The 24,161-nt window shown below is 35.6% G+C and overlaps 2 protein-coding genes across 15 annotated transcripts in view; both read right to left on the bottom strand.

Moving 5' to 3' along the window:
- Window positions 1–24,161, bottom strand: part of LOC136837726 (octopamine receptor beta-2R-like) — a 355,532-nt gene that overhangs the window by 19,316 nt on the left and 312,055 nt on the right. For 8 of the 14 annotated variants that reach the window (XM_067102635.1, XM_067102631.1, XM_067102626.1 and 5 more), the window contains 2 exons: window positions 22,711–22,905; window positions 1,065–1,116 (listed from right to left, as the gene is read on the bottom strand). The exons of 1 other annotated variant lie outside the window; for it this stretch is intronic. The gene's annotated coding sequence lies outside the window, so the exon portion shown is untranslated. The remainder of the gene's footprint in view (window positions 1–1,064; window positions 1,117–22,710; window positions 22,906–24,161) is intronic. 5 more of the 14 variants (XM_067102630.1, XM_067102639.1, XM_067102641.1 and 2 more) reach the window with 2 other exon arrangements.
- Window positions 1–24,161, bottom strand: part of LOC136837448 (F-actin-monooxygenase MICAL3-like) — a 94,384-nt gene that overhangs the window by 15,273 nt on the left and 54,950 nt on the right. The gene's annotated exons all lie outside the window — the stretch shown is intronic.

The following is a 24,161-nucleotide window of genomic DNA, read 5'->3' as shown; positions in this document are numbered from 1 at the left end:
AATGTTAACTTCCCACACCATATTTACCTGATCATATTCCATTAAAGAAGAGTAAAGGTTGATTCACATTATAACATCAAGTCACCGACACATCACGTCACGTCAAAGTACGTGAAAATTTCTTACATGCAATCAAATGGACTTGTTCACATCATCACGTCATGTCAACATCATGCACACGGCATCCACCGTCACATCATGACACGTTTTCTCGGAAAGAATATTTTGACGTGACGTGACGGTGCTTATAGTGCAAGTTTCTTACCGCTAAATCTGTGAGTTGCTGAGGCTGGGCACGAACTGGACGGGATTGTGATGGATAGTGTGAATACAAGGCACGGCTAATGGGACGGTGACGTGGCGTAATGTATCGGTGACGTGACGTGATGTGTCGGTGATGTGACGTGATGGTATAATGTGAATCAGCCTTAACGCAGTTTTTTAGCATGGATAACTCCTTTGTAAAGGCAACTCAACAACAAATATCAGCAACAAATATCCGCCTCCTTTTGGTTTAGACCAAGGGTCTTTTTTTATTTATTTATTTTTTTTTTTACAAGCAGCAATTTTGACAATGTAGAATTACAACAGTGATATTAGGTAACATGCGCCACATGCCGTGAATTCTTAATTTCTCCATTCCACTGTTGTTGTTTTTTTTTTTAGGGATTCCAATTGAAAAAACTGAATACGAATTTTGGAAATGAAGGGTCAGTTTTTGCTGTTTCATTCTCAAAATTCGGATTCAAAGGGTTTCTGTGGCAATGGAATCCAAAAATGTTAGGGAGAGGAGAAGATAGTTAATTGCGTGTGGTCTTTAGATTTAAATATATGTGGTATATGTATATGTATATTGGTAAATTATATATATATATATATATATATATATATATATATATATATATATATATATATATATATATATATATATATATATATATATATATATATATATATAGTACACACAAACTTAATGTAATCTAATCTACCATCCAACCAGGTAATCTATCGTACTAATTACAGTCTCTCCAACAGGTAAGGGTACCCTCCATTTGGTTTCTCACCTGTTTTGGAATTCTGGTCCAGTTTAGTCACCCATCACAGCCTCATGTGTACCTAGAAAGAGGGTCCCATGGGTTAACATAGTTCTTATCTGTGCAATAATCTATCTGGGGAGAATATCAAGTTAAATGCTCTTCCTCGTGTAATGTATCTGTGCAATATTTAATAAATAAATCTGAAAGATTAAAATGGGTAAAAGAGTGCAAGACATGTAATGTATCAGTGCAATATTAAATAAATTTGGAAGATTAAAATGGGTAATAGAGTGCAAGATGTTTCAAAAAAGGAAATTACTAGTTCAAGGTTATCTTAACCTTAATCAGAGGTCGTTCACATAACTACAAAGGTAAATATACGGCTGAGTTAATGAAATTCTGAAAGGGTTAAAAGCCATTTAAGGAGTTAGTTTTAAAAATTTCACGACTATTCATTACTGAAGCCAATGTAATGTCTTCACTTAAAAATCACAAGAAACTTATATTTGAATTCATAGAGTAATCTCAGGAAAAATCTCAAAATTAGCTTATGCTCGAGGCATGACATTTGGATCCGACAAAGTTAATGTCTTGACCCTTATATGGAAATGCACCTACTTCTAATGAATCAAAAATGAAATGCTTCTTCCTCTTGGCCTGGGAGTTATTTTTGTCGATGCGGGTTATATCACAGCAAAGATTCTCGGACTTACGGCTTAGTCACAGTACGCTCTAGTATGATGTGTCATAGCAATTTTGGGCCGTTTCCCTTGTGTCATACTTATATTTTTAATCGTTTGAAGTCTGCCTACGTTACGCTGTTCATTTTCTCCATGGCATTTTTTTTATATCTAAGGCCATTATTTATAATTACAGTCAACTAGAGTGTGTGTGTGTGTGTGTGTGTGTGTGTGTGTGAGAGAGAGAGAGAGAGAGAGAGAGAGAGAGAGAGAGAGAGAGAGAGAGAGAGAGAGAGAGAGAGGTCTACTTTAACACTGCGAATAATGAAAGTAAAACAATACTACTTATCTAGTTAAACTGTGTGTTATGGGTAAGAGACCACTGCTTTTATACCAAATGAAAAACTGCTTGTTTTTATTTATGCATTCCGAGAAAGCGTCAATAATTCAGGAGGAGGATTTCATATTACAAAAACATTTGCCCTCTTCTGAGCGAACGTCAACAGGACTTTATCTTGTAAATCTGGACCTTTTACCGTATAAAACAACTTTTTCCAAAAGATTTCATTTTTGAAAGAAAGCAAGTTACGAGATGCTACTTAAACTTTATGATGGAAATCCAATGATTTTGAGAAAGTACCGGCGGTAACCGCAATATGTATCATTTTCTTTCTGTGCTATAAAATGAATTATATACAGAAGGGTCATCAAATTTTGAAAGGGTTGTAACATCAAGACCCCTTGTTTTGTTTTAGGAGACAGGCATTAAAAAATCGACATATTTTATCTTTCTTCTCGTTTTAAGGCATTAAAAAATCTTCATATTTTGTCTATACATTATCGTCATGTATGATAAACTTAAAAGATGATCATTTAAGGCTAAAGATTTCAAGGTGAGTCCGTCTGTCTGTGTGTCTCTGTTACCTATGCTATAAAACGGAAGAGATGCACGTCTTATCTTTCCTAAATCAAAGGATAATTCTTTCTCCTTTCCCTATTTTTCAAGTCTGTCAGTCTGTCTGACGCCTGAGAAGTATATTTTTAAGTAGATCACCCCCATAACGACAGGGCTAAGTATTCTTGATTACATAAATCAGATTTATGTTCATCTCTCTCTCTCTCTCTCTCTCTCTCTCTCTCTCTCTCTCTCTCTCTCTCTCTCATTTAACTTCACTAGCTGTCACACCACATGTTTCTCTGACGATCAAATCTTACTTAGCTTTTGATACAACTTTAGATTGCCCCAAAAAAGTGCAATCGTTCTATTGCTTTATTCATTCTTTCTTTTTTATGCAAGATAGAAGGTAAGTTTTACTATTAGGAGAACGCAACCAGTCTCTCTCTCTCTCTCTCTCTCTCTCTCTCTCTCATATACAGCGTGCTTCGAAATTACAGCCCTCCCCTTTACAGCATAAACTAGAATTGATATGGACAAAAACAAAAGTAATTCAGAACAGGTACCAGTATTTAAGTTTCTCTCTGAGTATTTAATATTTTATGTGGTCTCCATCTGCCTGTACCACAGCCTGCATTCTTGAGGGGTATGATTTCAGCAAATCGCAAAAAAGCCGAGACTCAAACTTCATTTCCCTGAGCACTTTGGTCACCTCTCTTCGCAGGTCGTCGAGGCTTGGTATACCATCATAGTTCACTGTGCGCGCTTCAACACGATCCTTTAAGATACTACCAATGTTTTCACACACACTAAGGTCAGGGGAGCTACCTGGAAATTCACTTGACGAGAAGAAATCGATACCACTGTTTCGAAGCAGCTCCTGTGTCTGAAGAGCCTTGAAACATGGTGCCTTATCATGCAAAAATGTGACTTCTTCAACACATAACACATTTTCAGGATCTTTGAGGAAAGGAAATACTCCGCCAGTAAGCACAGTTTCTCTGAAGTATTCGCCATTCCATGACTGTCCTTTTTCTTTGATGATCCATATTAACCGTTTGGCTGTGAAACAGAGAAAAATTCCCAAACATTCAGGATATTTCACGACTTGGCGATAGCACACATCATCGCTGATATCATCCAACTTTGCAGCCCAAATGATGTCATTTTTATGATTTGGCTTCCTGACTGTGTAAATGAAGAATTCATCTGATGCGGCAACATGGAGAAAGTCAGCTTCATCCCAATCTTTATGAAATGAACCACAAAACCATGCACACACAGTCTTCTCTCTGTTGCTGAGTGATGTTGGGCTTGCTGATAACATGAAATGGCTTGATACCAGACTTTTTCAGCTCATGATATACAGCACTATAACTTCTCTTCTTTCCCCTTTTTGTTTCTAGTTCAAGTGCCAATTTACGTAAAGACTTTCTTGGTCTACCCACTGCCTCAGCTATGATGTCTTTTGACTCCTAAGAAGGACTTCAGGCCCTCCAAGATTCTCACTCTTTTCGCGATGACAGTCATATGGATTTTTGTTACAGTTTCTTTTAACAGAGGATTCATATCTTTTAATGTATTTAGCTATCCAGGAACGTGAAATGAAGGATGCGCTAGCATCCCTGGCCTCTCTGAAGGTTATAGCCCGGATTCGGTCAATCCATCTGATTTCCTCCGAGTCGTTAGCCATGGCTGTATCTAACTCCGTCACTCAGTCTGAAAATACAAGAAATGTAAAATGAAAAATAGCTTAATAGAAACTTAAAATAATGTACTTGGAGATAGGCTATAGCAGAAAACAATCATAACTTTCCATTTGTTCTGCGGAGGGGGCGGGCTCTAATTTCAAAACACCTGGTATATATATATATATATATATATATATATATATATATATATATATATATATATATATATATATATATATATACAGTATATATATATAAATAATTCCCATAGATAATTATAGAATGAGCTCGAGAAATTTAATTAATATCGGTTCTCTCTCTCTCTCTCTCTCTCTCTCTCTCTTCTTCTTCTTTCTCTTTCTTTGAATTAAATAAAAATCATGAAAATTTTGCTTTTAAGACCCAGAATGAAATAATCAGGAATTAGACTTGCACGCACACACACACAGTATTAAGTACAGGCAATATTTCTCATGTATATATATACACACACACACACACACACACACATATATATATATATATATATATATATATATATATATATATATATATATATATATATATATATATACATATACATGCGTTTGTCTGTGTGTGAGAACAATAGCACATAATGAAAGACCATTCTGAAAGGAGAAATTATGAGAGAAAAGATGCGTCGGATTTTTTGCAGCAAACCGTCTTTTATTATACAGTTTTATATTTAAATTGTGTAACTTGATTCTTAGTTTGGTTGTATAAACAATGCAAAACGCATCACATTCACTATATTTTTTTATTTACAAATATCCATCTGTCAAAAAGACGCAAAATTTCATTTCTATAACTGTGAGTAGGCATTACCCTTCCTATTCCTTATAATTCTAACATAATCTGAATTAACTGTTTTTTTTAATTCTTCTACTCTGATTATTATTCCTTTATTTTCATAGTGCTCCCCTTCCGTACAGTGTGATGCATTTTGCATAAATTGATTTCAAACCGAATAGTTTAAAAGAACACATGCTGTCTTCTCGCATTTACGGGGGCGGAGAGAGAGAGAGAGAGAGAGAGAGAGAGAGAGAGAGAGAGAGAGAGAGAGAGAGAGAGAGAGAGAGAGTGGAAAAGTCTTTGGGTTCTTTTTCAGTAAAGCATGTTTAAATAGGGGTTTATCTTCTGAATACATAAAATAATATATATATATATATATATATATATATATATATATATATATATATATATATATATATATATATATAAATATATATATATATATATATATAAACGAATGAATTTTTATCACATCACCGTGATTTTTATATTCAAACAATGAGTTACAAAATGTCGTTTAACATCTAATTCTGCTCTACCTCGGAAATATGTGTGTGTGTATACATGAAAAAGAGAAAAAAAATATACCTGTATATGTACATATATGTGTGTGCAAAAGAATATACATACATACACACATATACATATATATATATATATATATATATATATATATATATATATATATATATATATATATATATATATATATATATATATATATATATATATGCAAAAGGAAGGAATTATAACTGATAAGTGGTTCGTAAAAATCTTACGGGCTCAAACCTTGGCACGAGACCCAACGATGTGGCGTTCAGTGACGCGTTTAAACCACCCAGCTATCAAGATTGCAGGGTGGTTTTAGGCGCGTCACTGAACGTCGTTGGTTCTCGTTTCAGCGGTTTGAGCCCGAGAGATGACGAAACACTTATCAATTATAATTCCCCTTTGGTATAATGTATAAACATATATTATTTCCGAGGTAGAGCTTAATGTTTGTTTAATATATATATATATACGAGTATATATATATATATATATATATATATATATATATATATATATATATATATATATATATATATATATATATATATATATATATATATACATGTGCGTATGTATGTATTTATGTATGCATGCATGAGTACGTGTCACTGCGTGCACCAATATATATCCACGTAAATACTGGCACAGCAGCAGAAGTACAGTCAGCGAGGTTAAGCAACATTGGGCCTGGTCAGTTCTTGGACAGATGACACGAAACCAATGCAAAAGCTTTTAGCATCGGAAAATAAAGGAACCGTCACCATCAGAGGTTGTCGGCGGTGCCCGGTACTTGAACCATGCTCTTTCTTAGACTGTGACTTGAACAGCCTTGTCTAAAAATTCTTGCGTAAGAAAGGGAGAATATTACAATTTACGAACCCATATATATATATATACAGTATATATATATATTATATATATATATATATATATATATATATATATATATATATATATATATATATATATATATTATAGTATGGGAGTACATAGCTCGACTTCTTAACGTTGCTTCGAAATTACTATGCGTCTCACCTTCAGCCGAGAAAGTTAAAGCGTTATTTCGAGGAAAATAAACATCCTCGTCTTGTCTTCGGGGGTAAATGGTCCTTGAAAACGCCGACAATGCCCGCTTTACTTTCCTCTTGCATCTTAATAGATAAATAATTTTCTCTGCGCTCCCTAAAAACCCCTTTCTGTTCTCATTATTCCTTTCCCCCTTTCCTGTTGCTTGTAAATTTTCGTAATTTGTCACACTGTTTTCTGCCTGTCATATCTACGTAGAACCACGGGTATTTTCTTCACTGAAATCTCAAAATGACATCGTTCTCATGTATTGAATTATTTGTCGTTTTATTTATTCTGCATGCCTGCTTCAGCCCTTTTTTTTCTTTACAGGTTATTTTCCGACTTGTCTACTGAAGAAACCGCAGTCCTGCTTCTTCAGATTCGTCTACTTAGAAAATCTTAAGAGCGAACTCTAACTTCTCATAATTCAAAAGGAACATATTAAGTATAGTCATATAACTTATTTCCACTGGACATTTTCTATAAAGCTTTGTCGAGATTCTCCTAACACGAACTCTTCCGTATTCTGATATACTCATTTCTCCTCTTGATTATTGACGTTTTGCAATTTTTCTCACATTCTTCCTTTAAAATACTGGCCGTGAATATGTGTGTCATGACATCGAAATGGAACAAAACTTTGAAGTCAGGTTCTTTTTTTTCCCCTTCTTTCGAATTTCAAAAGCCTTTGGCTTGAGCTGTTTTTCTTTTGGCATAACTGAACCGGAGGCAACAATCTGCATAATGCCTGTTCCCTCAGTTTCTGTAAACAGTTCATTCTCAAATGAACAGTTTAGTCCGATGAACTTTGTCCACAGAACTACTTAGATCTGATGGAGTTTGTCCACAGAACTATTTAGATCTAATGGGGTTTGTCCACAGAACTATTTCGATCTGATGGAGTTTGTCCACATAACTATTCAGATCTGATGGAGTTTGTCCACAGAACTATTCAGATCTGATGGAGTTTGTACACAGAACTATCTAGATCTGATGGAGTTTGCACACAGAGAAGAAGAAGAAGAAGAAGAAGAAAAAAAAAAAACTCGGCGCATTTGCCAATCACAATACCAGAAAGGAGAATATGCTAAGAAAACAGGCCAAATACAATGCTTTCCTCAGTTGGAAAGCAAGCTATTAATTAAGACAACTTAAACGTTGGGCTTTCTTAAGACTTCGCTTACAGCTGAAGACAATAACGACATCTGCTTTGAAGACTTTAAAATATAACATACTTTCAACTTAGTCTCTTAAGAAGTCTCCATGTGATTTTTCCTCAAATCTACTAAAAATATTACTCTACAATTATACAACTTCGAATTCCAAATAATCAACACTAGCTTTTTAATCTTACTATTTTTTACATGATAAGAATATCTGCTTTCAAGATTGTAAAATATAACTTACTTTCAATTTAGTGTCCTCAGATGTCTTAAAGTATTTTTTCCCTAAACTCTACAAAAACTATTACTCTACAATTATAAAACTTCAAATGCCCTGTGTTTAAAACTAGCTTTTTAATCTAACTTTTTTAAAGATAAGGAGATCTGCTTTCACAATTGTAAAATATAACTTACTTTCCAATTAGTGTCCTCAGAAATCTTCAATATTTTTTTCCTAAACTCCACAAAAACATATTACTCTATAATCACACAACTTCGAATGCAAAATTATATTAAAATTCAACCTCTTAACCATACTTTTTTTTTTTTACACGATAAGGATAGTTGTTGTCAAGATTTTAAAATATAAATTTCTATTTAGTGTCCTCATAAATCTTCAAGTAGTTTTTCCTACACTTCACAAAAAAATATTTCTCAATAATTACACAACTTCGAACGCAAAACTATATTAGAATCTAACTCTTTAATCTAATTTTTTTTCATGATAATATCTGTTTTCAAGACTTTAAAATATAACTTACTTATTAAAAAAATCTTCAAGTATTTTTTTTGCTAAACTCCCCCCCAAAAATATTACTCTACAATAATAAATTTTCGAATGCAAAATTAAATCAAAATTTAATTTTTAATCGTACTTTTTTTTCCGGAGGACAAACGATTACCTGTCTTCAAATCTTTTCGAAGTGACTGTTTCCTCCTTCTCCCTACCCCCTACCCCCTACCCCACGCAAATTCCGCCGAGCGAATTTGCCTAGAAAAAAAATTACAAATAAGCAGATCCGAAAAAAAAAAAAAAAAAAAGGGCTTCACCTGTTTGATCTTCCCTTCCACCTTCCACCTTCCACTAGGCCACGTCACATGTGCCTCTCTACAATTCAGAAAAGTCAGCCACCTGGCGTCAGATGCCAGCTGTCTCTTTGGCTCTTGTAAAACCGCCTGAGATCGCTCACCCTCCATCGCGCAACTTCCATTTCCCATAGAAGAAGAAGAAGAAGAAGAAGAAGAAGAAGAAGAAGAAGAAGAAGAAGGAAGAGAAAGAGAAGGATAGTAGGATGAAGAAGAAGAAGGAGGAGGAGGAGGAGGAGGAGGAGGAGGAGGAGGAGGAGGAGGAGGAGGAGGAGAGAAAGAGAAAGAGAAGAAGAAGAAGAAGAAGAAGGAGAAGGAGAAGGAGAAGGAGAAAGAGAAGAAGAAGAAAAAGAAGAAGAAGAAGAAGAAGAAGAAGAAAGCCTTTGCTCATCAACATCTTCGCTGCGTCTCTTTCTACAAAATTTACACGACTCTGGGTAATTTTTTTTTTTTTTCAGATCTCAGTTTCATTTTCACGAAGCAATGATGATGATGATCACTATATTATATTTACCAAAACTGTAGTGACACGTGTGAGACTGTTTACTGCTAACGCTAATACACGCTTCCAATTTTAAATGAATTTTGTCGTGTCTCACAGCTTCTCTGTAAGAGTGAGAATTGTTTCCTTTCCATCACGACGACTAAGAAAATATCACCGACGTTTTTAAATAACGACCAACTTCAAGTTTAATCAGCAGCGACGTGGGAGGCACACAACTTTTAACTTGCATGAGCTTGCGTAGTATTCATTAATTATAATGAAAATATAATATGCAATAAAGAACGACGAGTTTTACGTAGCATATATCAAGTAATTTAAGTACACATTCAATGCACTTTTTATTATGCGTCCAAATTTGACAAAAACAAAAAATACAAATAAAACAGAATGCTCCACTCTTGAAACGGGGCTATGAGATCTGGGTGGGGATAATTTTACTTCAAGTATGTACACTCGGCAAGGAAAGTTAGGATAAAGTTTTTTTAAATCTTCGGACATATATTGCTCAATAATACGACATCTGGGAACTTTAGAAAGGGGAGGAGCTTCAGTCTTATTGTGTTTGTTTTTTGCTTGACCCCCTATAACTTTCAATTATATTCTATGGTTCTGAAATCACTGATACTTAAATGCAGTAGTAAGCTTTACAGTATTTGTTCAAGTTGCAATTTGCAGCGACAGTTCTGAGCAAAATAAACATTTTCGACATATCTTACCAAGTAACCTTACACAAATGAATTTATGACACCACAATGAACAGAATGTTTGCATAATCGGAAACGCGATCTTCCATAATGAAATCAAGAGTTAAATTTGAGCAATGTCCAACGAAAAACGTGGGGAACAATAAAGGAAAGAATGCAATGTTATGATGAGAGAGAGAGAGAGAGAGAGAGAGAGAGAGAGAGAGAGAGAGAGAGAGAGAGAGAGAGAGAGAGTTGCTGTTGTGTAAGCCTAGGCCTATATGTACATAGAGCTACTCATTTCATTATTTTTTTTTCTTTTAGAGATTGAGCAATACTATATTTGTATAGTATGTTTAAGTAATGGAGAGAGAGAGAGAGAGAGAGAGAGAGAGAGAGAGAGAGAGAGAGAGAGAGAGAGAGAGAGAGAGAGACTATGGCTACGTCAAGAAACATCCAGTTACTTGTGTTTTCCCGCAGAAGTTCTCACGCTGCTCCTCACATCATAGAGAACGCTCTTGCGGATTTAAATAGATTTGGTCAACCTACCCTAGCTGTCACAACATTTACTGCCATTAATTCCAGCTGACTTTTAACACCGTGAAATACAAATATGAATGTGTAAAAATAAAAGAAATTATCATTACCTCGTATGATGATGCAATAATAAGCCTGTTCATAACGGAAAACGAGTAAATATTGCCGTTCTGATAAACAGTACTAAATCGAGATATCCACACACTATCTTTAAGATCTCTATGAACGAAGTCATCTGAGAAATTCTGATTACTTCGGACATGCATGTGTTTTTAAGTATTTGAACGTTTTTGTTTTGCAGATTTAACATATATGATATAATTTGCATTGTATTTTCATATTCTAAAGTAAATTTACCGAGATGATGTGTTTTCTGTAAGAAAAAAATTAAAATTTGATGAACGAAATCTAATGAAAACTGTATCCTCATTTTCCTTGCCGAGAGTACATATTCTATTGCTTCCACAAAGGAATTTTTAAGGGGACTCATAAAATCACTGTACTGTAAGTCAAATCAACAAAGGAATTCTTAAGGGGACTCATAGTACCATAGTGCAGTACTGTAAGTCAAATTAACAAAGAACTCTTAAGGGGACTCATAATACCACAGTACTGTAAGTTAAATTAACAAAGAACTCTTAAGGGTACTCATAATATCATTTTACTATAAATCAAATTAACATAGGAATTCTTAAGGGGACTCATAATACCACAGTACTGCAAGTCAAATTAACAAAGAACTCTTAAGGGGACTCATAATATCAAAGTACTGTGAGTCAAATTAACAAAGGAATTCTAAAGGGACTCATAAAATCGTAGTACCATAAGTCAAACTAACAAGTTCTGCCAGCTCTTCAGCGCAAGGAATACGTGCATATTCATTCACCTACAGGTATACAACACGCGCACATACGTAATGAACACACATTAACTGAGACAGGGAAATGGAGAATCGATGTAAAAGATTTTGTTATACTGAAAGCCATTGGGTGGGTTTTCTTTTCAGTCCAGCAGGCCCTATGAACTTTCCAAGCCTTTCGAAAGTAAGATTCATTACACATTAGTGTTCTTTATAATTTTGGAATTGGAATATAAAATTTATACCAAAGGCCAGGCGCTGGGCCAACCTATGAGGTCATTCAACAATGAAAATAATGGTGAAACAACTGTTAGGAGAGGGTGGAAAGCAAGATGGAAGAAAGAGAATAGGAACCTAGGTACACTAAAAGGAATGAATGGGGTTGCAGTTAGGGGCCGAAGGGATGAAGCAAAGAACCTTAAGTAATGCGATGCTCTTTGAAATTTGAGTGCAACATAAAAAAAAAAATAAAACGCGACAATTACGAATTTAGGACCGCGAATCCGGCTGTTTCTCATTCAAAAAAAAAATTAATAATAATTATAATAATAAAATAAAATAAAGGGAAAGGAAAAGAAAAGGGCGTAGTATAAATCCAAGATGACATCATAAATCCGTCCTCCGCCCCCCCTCCCAGGCCTTGAAAAAAAAAGGGTCCCGAAAGAAGTACAGTACTATTCAAATATAGATCACGTCGTCGGCGAGGCTGTATGGTGGCAAGATATGGCATTCCACAAATAGCACACAAATGTCATTACTTGTGTCACTCTGCGAAAGATGCTTGTGATCAACTGCCAAATCCGAGAGAGAGAGAGAGAGAGAGAGAGAGAGAGAGAGAGAGAGAGAGAGAGAGAGAGAACTTTTTTTGTCTTAGTTTTGTTCAAGAGTATTCCTTAGCTTTAGTTATGTTTATCACTTCATCGCGCAGTGAAGTGTCTTGCCGATCCGCAGTTGTCTTTTCTTGTGCTAACGTGGGTAGAATTTAAAAGACTTTGAAATTTTTTAAATATCACTAAAAATATCTTCACTTTATTCTCCATCATCAGTTTTATCATGACTGAATAACTCAGTGTTTTGTTTAAATTTGCAACTGAAATTCTAATAGCTTTTATATGGTGCAGTGATTAGCTTTCAATAGAAACAATGGTCAGGTAATTCAATTTTTGCTTTTGGGGGGTGGGGTGGGGCCCCAAAACCAATTCTGTATCATCTGTGTTAGTGTGTCTGAATTTCTCAAGTCTGAATTTCGTAGCTAAGCTATTACAAAAAGCTTAAATTCCCATTACAGGTCCTACGGGCCACGAAAACTATTTAGCATTTCATTACCTTACCGAATGGAAATCTGATATTGGGGATCTTAAGTTTAGACTGTCAGTTCTTATATCGTAATGAGCAGAATACTACAAGTCTTCAAGAATTGATATCGTAACGAGCAGACTACTACAAGTCTTCAAGAATTGATATCGCAACGAGCAGAATACTACACGTCTTCAAGAATTGATATCGTAACGAGCAGACTACTACAAGTCTTCAAGAATTGATATCGTAACGAGCAGAATACTACACGTCTTCAAGAATTGATATCGTAATGAGCAGACTACTACAAGTCTTTGAGAATTGATATCGTAACGAGCAGAGTACTACAAGTCTTCAAGAACTGATATCCTAATGAGCAGACTACTACAAGTCTTCAAAAATTGATATCGTAACGAGCAGACTACTACAAGTCTTCAAAAATTGATATCGTAACGAGCAGACTACTACAAGTCTTCGAGAATTGATATCATAATGAGCAATCTACTACAAGTCTTCAAGAATTAATATCGTAATGTGCAGACTACTAAAGGTCTTCAAGAATTGATATCGTAACGCACAGACTACTACAAGTCTTCAAGAATTGATATCGTAATGAGCAGACTACTACAAGTCTTCAAGAATTGATATTGTAACGCACAGACTACAACAAGTCTTCAAGAATTGATATCGTAACGCACAGACTACTACAAGTCTTCAAGAATTGATATCGTAATGAGCAGACTACTACAAGTCTTCAAGAATTGATATCGTAACGCACAGACTACTACAAGTCTTCAAGAATTGATATCGTAATGAGCAGACTACTAAGAATTGATATCAAGTCTTCAAGAATTGATATTGTAACGCGCTTCAGACTACAACAAGTCTTCAAGAATTGATATCGTAACGAGCAGACTACTACAAGTCTTCAAGAATTGATATCGTAACGCACAGACTACTACAAGTCTTCAAGAATTGATATCGTAATGAGCAGACTACTACAAGTCTTCAAGAATTGATATTGTAACGCGCAGACTACAACAAGTCTTCAAGAATTGATATCGTAACGAGCAGACTACTACAAGTCTTCAAGAATTGATATTGTAACGCACAGACTACTACAAGACTTCAAGAATTGATATCGTAACGAGCAGACTACTACAAGTCTTCAAGAATTGATATCGTAACGAACAGACTACTACAAGTCTTCGAGAATTGATATCGTAACGAGCAGACTACTACAAGTCTTCAAGAATTGATATCGTAACAAGCAGACTACTACAAGTCTTCGAGAATTGATATCGTAATGCGCAGACTAGTACAAGTCTTCAAGAATTGATATTGTAACGAGCAGACTACTACAAGTCTTCGAGAATTGATATCGTAACGCGCAGACTACTACAAGTCTTCAAGAATTGATACCGTAATGAGCAGCCTACTACAAGTCTTCAAGAATTGATATCGTAACGAGCAGACTAGCACAAGTCTTCAAGAATTGATATCGTAACGAGCAGACTACTACAAGTCTTCAAGAATTGATATCGTAACGAGCAGACTACAACAAGTCTACAAGAATTGATATTGTCATGAGCAGACTACTACAAGTCTTCAAGAATTGATATCGTAATGAGCAGAATACTACACGTCTTCAAGAATTGATATCGTAACGAGCAGACTACTACAAGTCTTCGAGAATTGATATCGTAATGAGCAGACTACTACAAGCCTTCGAGAATTGATATCGTAACGAGCAGACTACTACAAGTCTTCAAGAGCAAGTCTTCGAGAATTGATATCGTAACTAGCAGACTACTATACGTCTTCGAGAATTGATATCGTAACGAGCAGACTAGCACAAGTCTTCGAGAATTGATATAACGCACAGACTACTATAAGTCTTCGAGAATTGATATCGTAACGAGCAGACTACTGCAAGTCTTCCAGAATTGATATCGTAACGAGCAGACTAGCACAAGTCTTCAAGAATTGATATCGTAACAAGCAGACTAGTACAAGTCTTCAAGAATTGATATCGTAACGAGCAGACTACTACAAGTCTTCAAGAATTGATATCGTAACGAGAAGACTGCTACAAGTCTTCAAGAATTGATATCGTAACGAGCAGACTACTACAAGTCTTCAAGAATTGATATTGTAATGAGCAGACTACTACAAGTCTTCAAGAATTGATATCGTAACGAGCAGACTAGCACAAGTCTTCAAGAATTGATATCGTAATGAGCAGACTACTACAAGTCTTCAAGAATTGATATCGTAACGAGCAGACTACTGCAAGTCTTCCAGAATTGATATCGTAACGAGCAGACTAGCACAAGTCTTCAATAATTGATATCGTAACAAGCAGACTAGTACAAGTCTTCAAGAATTGATATCGTAACGAGCAGACTACTACAAGTCTTCAAGAATTGATATCGTAACGAGAAGACTGCTACAAGTCTTCAAGAATTGTTATCGTAACGAGCAGACTACTACAAACCTTCAAGAATTGATATCGTAATGAGCAGACTACTACAAGTCTTCAAGAATTGATATCGTAACGAGAAGACTACTACAAGTCTTCAAGAATTGATATCGTAACGAGCAGACTACTACAAGTCTTCAAGAATTGATATTGTAATGAGCAGACTACTACAAGTCTTCAAGAATTGATATCGTAACGAGCAGACTAGCACAAGTCTTCAAGAATTGATATCGTAATGAGCAGACTACTACAAGTCTTCAAGAATTGATATCGTACCGAGCAGACTACTACAAGTCTTCAAGAATTGTTATTGTAACGAGCAGACTACTACAAGTCTTCAAGAATTGATATCGTAAGGAGCAGACTACTACACCTCTTCGAGAATTGATATCGTAATGCGCAGACTACTACAAGTCTTCAAGAACTGATATCGTAACGAGCAGACTACTACAAGTCTTTGAGAATTGATATCGTAACGCGCAGACTACTACAAGTCCTCAAGAATTGATATCGTAACGCGCAGACTACTACAAGTCTTCAAGAATTGATATCGTAACGAGCAGACTACTACACGTCTTCAAGAATTGATATCGTAACGAGCAGGCGACTACAAGTCTTCAAGAATTTATATTGTAACGAGCAGACTAGTACAAGTCTTCAAGAATTGATATCGTAACGAGCACACTAGTACAAGTCTCAAGAATTGATATCGTAACGAGCAGACTACTACAAGTCTTCAAGAATTGATATCGTAACGAGCAGACTACTACAAGTCTTCAAGAATTGATATCGTAACGAGCAGACTACTACACGTCTTCAAGAATTTATATCGTAACGAGCAGACTAGTACAAGTCTTCAAGAATTGATATCGTAACGAACAGACTAGTACAAGTCTTCAAGAATTGATATCGTAACGAGCAGACTACTACACGTCTTCAAGAATTGATATTGTAATGAGCAGACTACTACAAGTCTTCAAGAATTGATATCATAACGAGCAGACTAGTACAAGTCTTCAAGAATTGATATCGTAACGAACAGACTACTACACGTCTTCAAGAATTGATATCGTAACGAGCAGACTAGTACAAGTCTTCAAGAATTGATATCGTAACGAGCAGACTAGTACAAGTCTTCAAGAATTGATATCGTAACGCGCAGACTGCTACACGTCTTCAAGAATTGATATCGTAACGAGCAGACTACTGCAAGTCTTCGAGAATTGATATCGTAACGCGCAGACTACTACAAGTCCTCAAGAATTGATATCGTAATGCGCAGACTACTACAAGTCTTCAAGATTTGATATCGTAACGAGCAGACTACTACACGTCTTCAAGAATTCATATCGTAACGAGCAGGCGACTACAAGTCTTCAAGAATTTATATCGTAACGAGCAGACTAGTACAAGTCTTCAAGAATTCATATCATAACGAGCAGACTACTACACGTCTTCAAGAATTCATATCGTAACAAGCAGACTAGTACAAGTCTTCAAGAATTGATATCGTAACGAGAAGACTAGTACAAGTCTTCAAGAATTGATATCGTAATGCGCAGAATACTGCAAGTCTTCAAGAATTGATATCGTAACGAGCAAACTAGTACAAGTCTTCAAGAATTGATATCGTAACGAGCAGACTGGCACAAGTCTTCAAGAATTGATATCGTAACGAGCAGACTACTACATGTCTTCAAGAATTGATATTGTAACGAGCTGACTAGTAAAAGTCTTCAAGAATTGATATCGTAACGAGCAGACTAGTACGAGTCTTCAAGAATTGATATCGTAACGAGCAGACTACTACACGTCTTCGAGAATTTATATCGTAACGAGCAGACTAGTACAAGTCTTCAAGAATTGATATCATAACGAGCAGACTAGTACGAGTCTTCAAGAACTGATATCGTAACGCGCAGACTACTACACGTCTTCAAGAATTGATATAGTAACGAGCAGACTAGTACAAGTCTTCAAGAATTGATATAGTAACGAGCAGACTAGTACAAGTCTTCAAGAACTGATATAGTAATGAGCTGACTAGTACAATTCTTCAAGAATTGATATCGTAACGAGCAGACTAGTACAAGTCTCCAAGAATTGATATAGTAACGAGCAGACTAGTACAAGTCTTCAAGAATTGATATAGTAAGGAGCAGACTAGTACAAGTCTTCAAGAATTGATATAGTAACGAGCAGACTAGTACAAGTCTTCAAGAATTGATATAGTAACGAGCAGACTGGCACAAGTCTTCAAGAATTGATATCGTAACGCGTAGACTACTACACGTCTTCAAGAATTGATATAGTAACGAGCAGACTAGTACAAGTCTTCAAGAATTGATATAGTAACGAGCAGACTAGTACAAGTCTTCAAGAATTGATATAGTAACGAGCAGACTAGTACAAGTCTTCAAGAATTGATATAGTAACGAGCAGACTAGTACAAGTCTTCAAGAATTGATATCGTAACGAGCAGACTAGTACGAGTCTTCAAGAATTGATATCGTAACGCGCAGACTACTACACGTCTTCAAGAATTGATATAGTAACGAGCAGACTAGTAGAAGTCTTCAAGAATTGATATAGTAACGAGCAGACTAGTACAAGTCTTCAAGAAATGATATCGTAACGAACAGACTAGTACAAGTCTTCAAGAATTGATATCGTAACGAGCAGATACTACACGTCTTCAAGAATTGATATCGTAACGAGCAGACTAGTACAAGTCTTCAAGTATTGATATCGTAACGAGCAGACTAGTACAAGTCTTCAAGAATTGACATAGTAATGAGCAGACTACTACAAGTCTTCAAGAACTGAACTTCCTTCCTTATACGATGGAAAGCAACGCTGAATGAGTTTCTTGAATGAACAAAGGTATTACTCCTCTACCCGATTCCTGCTTTGAACAAAACAGTATAATTCACTTAGAAAACCATAAATATTATGATCTCTACCGTTGTTTCTTAAGATCTCTGAAAAAAAAATATTTAAATTAGTTAAATGGAATCTTAGTGTAGAAAAGTGTAATCTGTAATTAGCCCTTTTCACTTCTGTTTTCTAAGGAAGCGCGTTCAGACGAACCTAGTTGAATTGAACTGAACATAGAATTTAGGCCAAAGGCCAAGCACTGGGACCTGTGAGGTCATTCAGAGCTGAAACGGAAATTAACAGTAAAAGTTTGAAATGTGTGACAGGAGGAAAACCTCGCAGTTGCACTATGAATCAACTGTTAGGAGCGGGTGGAAAGTAAGATGGGAGAGAGAATATGAAAGAAGGTACAGTAAAAGGAACGAAAAGGGTTGCAGCTAGGGGCTGAAGGCACGCTGCAAAGAACCTTAAGCAATGCCTACAGTGCATCGCATGAGGTGCACTGATGGCACTAACCACCTACGGGGAGAGAAACCTAATGTGCCAACACTTGTTGCAATTGCAATATTTTTCCCAAACAGAGTCTGAGAACGTGTCAAGACCAAAACACCGTTCTTTTCATGTCGATATTAGTGTGTAAGTGGAAGAATAAGGGAGATAAATAGGCAAAGGATACATCTTCAAAGGATAGTGAATTAGAAAACAAAAGAATACAGAGTCGCTTGGTAAGAGAAATCTGTATTCGAAATAGAATTACAGAGGAAAGCGCAACTTAATTGTTACTGAACGTTAAGATGTTATTCAGCAAATGAATTATTGATGACACGAGAGTAAAAACTAAAATACTGCGCGGACATGTAAATAAAATAAAACCTTATGAATTTGTATATATATAAAATATATGTGTGTGTGCCTGCGTTTATGTATGTATGCGTGGGCATATATGTTCTTGTATGCTGAAATGACCACTATGGCCTCTCAATTCCTCCACTCCCTAACAATTGTAAAACTTCTTCCACCGAATGTCTTAAAATCCGAGAGGAAATGAATGAAAAAATAAATTTCAAGCAGGTTAAAAAAAAGTGTCACCGGTAAAGACTGACTGATTCTCTCTCTCTCTTTCTCTCTCTCGCTCTCTCTCTCTCTCTCTCTCTCTCTCTCTCTTTTCTATCTTGGCTTTGGTATTCCTCGTGGGACTTTCCGGCCTTTGGCTACCATCATCTTTCTAAACCTGGCCCTTGTGCCGCTGCTCTTTCCTTTTCATTAAATTCCAAGAATCTTTCTTTCTCATTACATTCCAAAAATCTTTCCTTCTCATTACATTCCAAGACTTTCCTTCTCATTACATTCCAAGACTTTCTTTCTCATCAAATTCCAAGAATCTTTCCTTCTCATTACATTCCAAGAATCGTTCCTTCTCATTACATTCCAAGACTCTTTCCTTCTCATTACATTCCAAGACTTTCCTTCTCATTAAATTCCAAGAATCTTTCCCTCTCATTACATTCCAAGAATCTTTCATTTTTATTACATTCCAAGACTCTTTCTCATTACATTCCAAGAATCTTCTTTCTCATTACAACCCAAGACTCTCCTCATTACATTCCAAAACTCTTTCCTTCTCATTACATTCCAAGACTTTTTCTTTCTCATTACATTCAAGACTCTTTCTTTCTCATTACATTCCAAGACTCTTTCTTTCTCATTACATTCCAAGACTCTATTTTCTTTCTCATTACATTCCAAGACTCTTTCTCTCTCATTACATTCCAAGACTCTTTCTTTCTCATTACAATCCAAGACTCTTTCATATTCATTCAATCCCAAGAGTCTTTCAACCTCGTTAAATTCTAAGACTCTTTCATATTCATTCAATTCCAAGATTATCTCAGTCTCTGAGTTCCCAATCTTTTGTTTTTATTCCAGCCTCTCTAAACATAATCCGTGGACGATTCCCCATTTGTGGTACGATCTTAACAACGTTCCAGCTATGTGAATTCTCAATGTTTTGTGATCGCAACTTTACAGATTAGCCTGGATTTGCTTTGTAAGTTCCCTTTCCTTACACACCAGGCGTATTTGTCATGTTGGAATTGGAACTGTAATATAAAATTTAGACCAAAGGCCTAGGGCTGAGACCTATGCGGTTATTCAGCGCTGAAAGGGAAACTGTGAGAATAAAAAGGTTTTACAGATGTAACAAGAGGAAAACCGCGCAGTTGCACTAAGAAACAATTGTGAGGAGAGGGTGGAAAAGAAGACTGCAGAATATGTACGGAGGGACAGTCAAAGGAATGAAAGGAGTAGCAGCTAGGAGCCGAAGGGGCGCAGCAAAGAACTTTTGTTCTTTTCCTTACTGCCCTGTGGATTCAAACCTCTTAATTCAATACGTCACCAAGCATGCTAAAATGTTTTTCAAGTTCTGCCTATCTACCCTATCATTATCTTCTCCTGTCTCTTCAACATCAACTCTTCTTGCCCATAAAATGCCCTATTACATTCTTGAATCTCCCGTGTAACTATTTGTTATCGCGGGCGTATAGTGTTGTATTGAAACCTTGACTATGATTACCACATACGCGGGACTTTCTTCCACACTACACACACACACACATACACGCATGGATGCACATATGTATGTATAAATATTATACATATAAATAAATATATGTATATATATAGATTATATTTACATATATAAATATATACCCATATATTTATTTATATGTATAATATATATACGTACATATGTGCATTCATGCGTGTGTGTGTGTGTACTGTGAAAGAAAGTCCCGCGTATATGGTAATCATAGTCAAGGTTTCAAGGGAGAAACCAAAGTCTGCACTTCCTGCTTAAGTGAGCTGAACTCCCTGTTTCCTGACAAATATGCCAGCACGCAAAGTCTCTTCGCAAGAATGATGTAATTCTTCTTAATCCATTGTCTGGCTTTCAGAGGGCGTTTATGACGGCGGGCGTGACGCTTTTATTCGTCTGATGGCTCAAGATATGAGAGTTTTTTTTTATTTTTTTTCATTTTACAAGTCCACTGAAATTGGATGATGATGAGAAAAATGTATCATGATTTGCTGCGTTTTACGGAAGAGTTTAATCAGTTTGCGTGCATTTTTGCACAACTGATGAGATTTACTACGCTAATTGTGGAGTTGGAATTGGAATATGAAACTTAGGCCAAAGGCCAAGCGCTGGGACCTATGAAGTCATTCTGCGCTGAAAATACTGTTGAAACAACTGTTAGGAGAGGGTTGAGGAAAGTAAGATGGAAGAAAGAGATAGGAACGGAGATATAGTAAAAGGAATGAAAGGGGTTGTAGCTAGGGGCCGAAGGAACGTTGCAAAGGATCGTAAGTAATGCCTACAGTGCACCTCACACGGAACTACCTATCTACGGGGACTATGCTCATTATGAGAATTGAAAGACACGGAAATTGAGTTAAAGACGACCCCTATGACTGGACAAAGTAATATTACTAAATTGCCAATGGCTCTAGTGAGACTCAGTATATAAACTCCAAATAGCTTCTCAAGGCGTGAAAGTGAATATTCGCAGTGAGGGTCTCTGCAAATGCCACCTGTTTTTGGGAACATTTCATTTTTCTTACTACGCTACAAAGATTTTGGAGTACTATAACACGTATTCCAAAACCCTGAAAAACGCGGAAAACTGTGGAGATGAATTTAGAGGAAAGCGTAAATGAACTTATAAAAAAAAAGCAAAGGGTTAACTGAATTACTTCATGGGGGGCGGAACGGGAGGATCCCATTACATCAGAACTGGTGGAACAAACATTCACTCGTGAATGTTACTACAACTGGCAGTGATAAAGTTAATGTAAAGAATGGCATCGCAGGTGGATGGGGCTATTAGTGTCATGTTGTATTACAAAAGCGACGGAGAAATAAAATAACTGATAACTTTATTATGTAAGAAAGGAGAGCTAGATTTGAGATATCATTTGACACTGATCATAATGTCCAGCTTAAGACAAAGATTGTAACTGGGGTGAACTCTTGAGGTTTTAGGAGAAAAAGGATCTCAGGATCAAGAAATTCTAAAATTCAAGAGTGTGGGGAGTTTGTGAGTAACGAGAAATATCTCTTTATGGCACATATTTAACATGGAGGTGCATGTCAGGTGTATTTCAAGGAAAGTAAGAAAATTCGATGCATTATACTAACTCGAACGCTTGAAACGTCCCTACATTTCCCAAGATCACATTTTTTTTGTAATTAGTACTTAAATCTACAATTCATCACTACCTTCTCTGAAAGGTATTAGATAATCAAAACATGATTCAAGTAACACAACTCTGTTCATAAGAAATCTTAATTATAAAAAAAAATTGTAAAAATAACATTTCACAGATATAAATAAAAAAAAGGAAAACGTGCTATTGACACACTGGAGTCTTACTATCAGCGAGGTGAATGAAACACTGGACGCAACAGCACCACGGGCTTACTCACCTGTTCATTAAACACCTCCACCGATGAAATTTTGTTGCTCCTGAAGTCTTCTTGACTATTTGACCTCTGACCTACCACCGATCAGTCAGTTCATCTTTAACAACAGACGCATCATCCTCGTCAAGGCCAATCTTTTGACTAGAAGAGTGGAGTGCAGAGACGTAATCCACACACACACATATAGAAGCGGAGCACCTGAAAAGGATTTCACAAATCTAGAGACTTGGCGTGAGAAGATTTCCACTCGGCAAGGAAAAACAAAAGAAGATTCTTGACAGTTGTTTTGGATCTATGTGATTCTTGACAAGATCTATTGTTTCAGCTCTCACGTCTTTCATGTTTTCTTTTCTTTTGGAACTCACTCAAACTTTATAAGCTTAGAATGACTTAATTTTATTTTGGCAAAAGGGAGTCTGTAAGTTTTTATGTCTACTGTATGTATACGACAATGTTGCAAGTGAATTCTTACTTAAACTTTATAAAAGCTTAGAATTGCTTAACTTTATTTTGGCAAAAGGGAGTCTATAACTTTTTATGTCTATGTATTGCAAGTGAATTCTTACTTAAACATTTTAGAAGCTTAGATATACTTAATTTTATTTTGGCAAAAGGGAGTCTTATAACTTTTTATGTCTATGTATTGCAAGTGAATTCTTACTTAAACTTTATAAGCTTAGATATACTTAATTTTATTTTGGCAAAAGGGAGTCTATAACGTTTTATGTCTATGTATTGCAAGTGAATTCTTACTTAAACTTTATAAGCTTAGATATACTTAATTTTATTTTGGCAAAAGGGAGTCTATAACTTTTTATGTCTATGTATTGCAAGTGAATTTTTACTTAAACTTTATAAGCTTAGATATACTTAATTTTATTTTGGCAAAAGGGAGTCTATAACTTTTTATGTCTACGTATTGCAAGCGAATTCTTACTTAAACTTTATAAGCTTATAAATACTTAAATTTTATTTTGGCAAAAGGGCGTCTATAACTTTTTATGTCTATGCATTGCAAGTGAATTCTTACTTAAACTTTATAAGCTTAGATATACTTAATTTTATTTTGGCAAAAGGGAGTTTATAACTTTTTATGTCTATGTATTGCAAGTGAATTCTTACTTAAACTTTATAAGCTTAGAAATACTTAAATTTTATTTTGGCAAAAGGGAGTCTATAACTTTTTATGTCTATGTATTGCAAGTGAATTCTTACTTAAACTTTATAAGCATAGATATACTTAATTTTATTTTGGCAAAAGGGAGTCTATAACTTTTTATGTCTATGCATTACAAGTGAATTCTTACTTAAACTTTATAAGCTTAGATATACTTAATTTTATTTTGGCAAAAGGGAGTCTATAACTTTTTATGTCTATGTATTGCAAGTGAATTCTTACTTAAACTTTATAAGCTTAGATATACTTAATTTTATTTTGCAAAAGGGAGTCTATA

This window comes from Macrobrachium rosenbergii, chromosome 59 (assembly GCF_040412425.1).
Source record: "Macrobrachium rosenbergii isolate ZJJX-2024 chromosome 59, ASM4041242v1, whole genome shotgun sequence".
NCBI classification, from domain to species: Eukaryota; Metazoa; Arthropoda; class Malacostraca; order Decapoda; family Palaemonidae; genus Macrobrachium; species Macrobrachium rosenbergii.
Note: the sequence above shows the minus strand (reverse complement) of the source record. Positions and strands in the feature narration are given on the sequence as shown.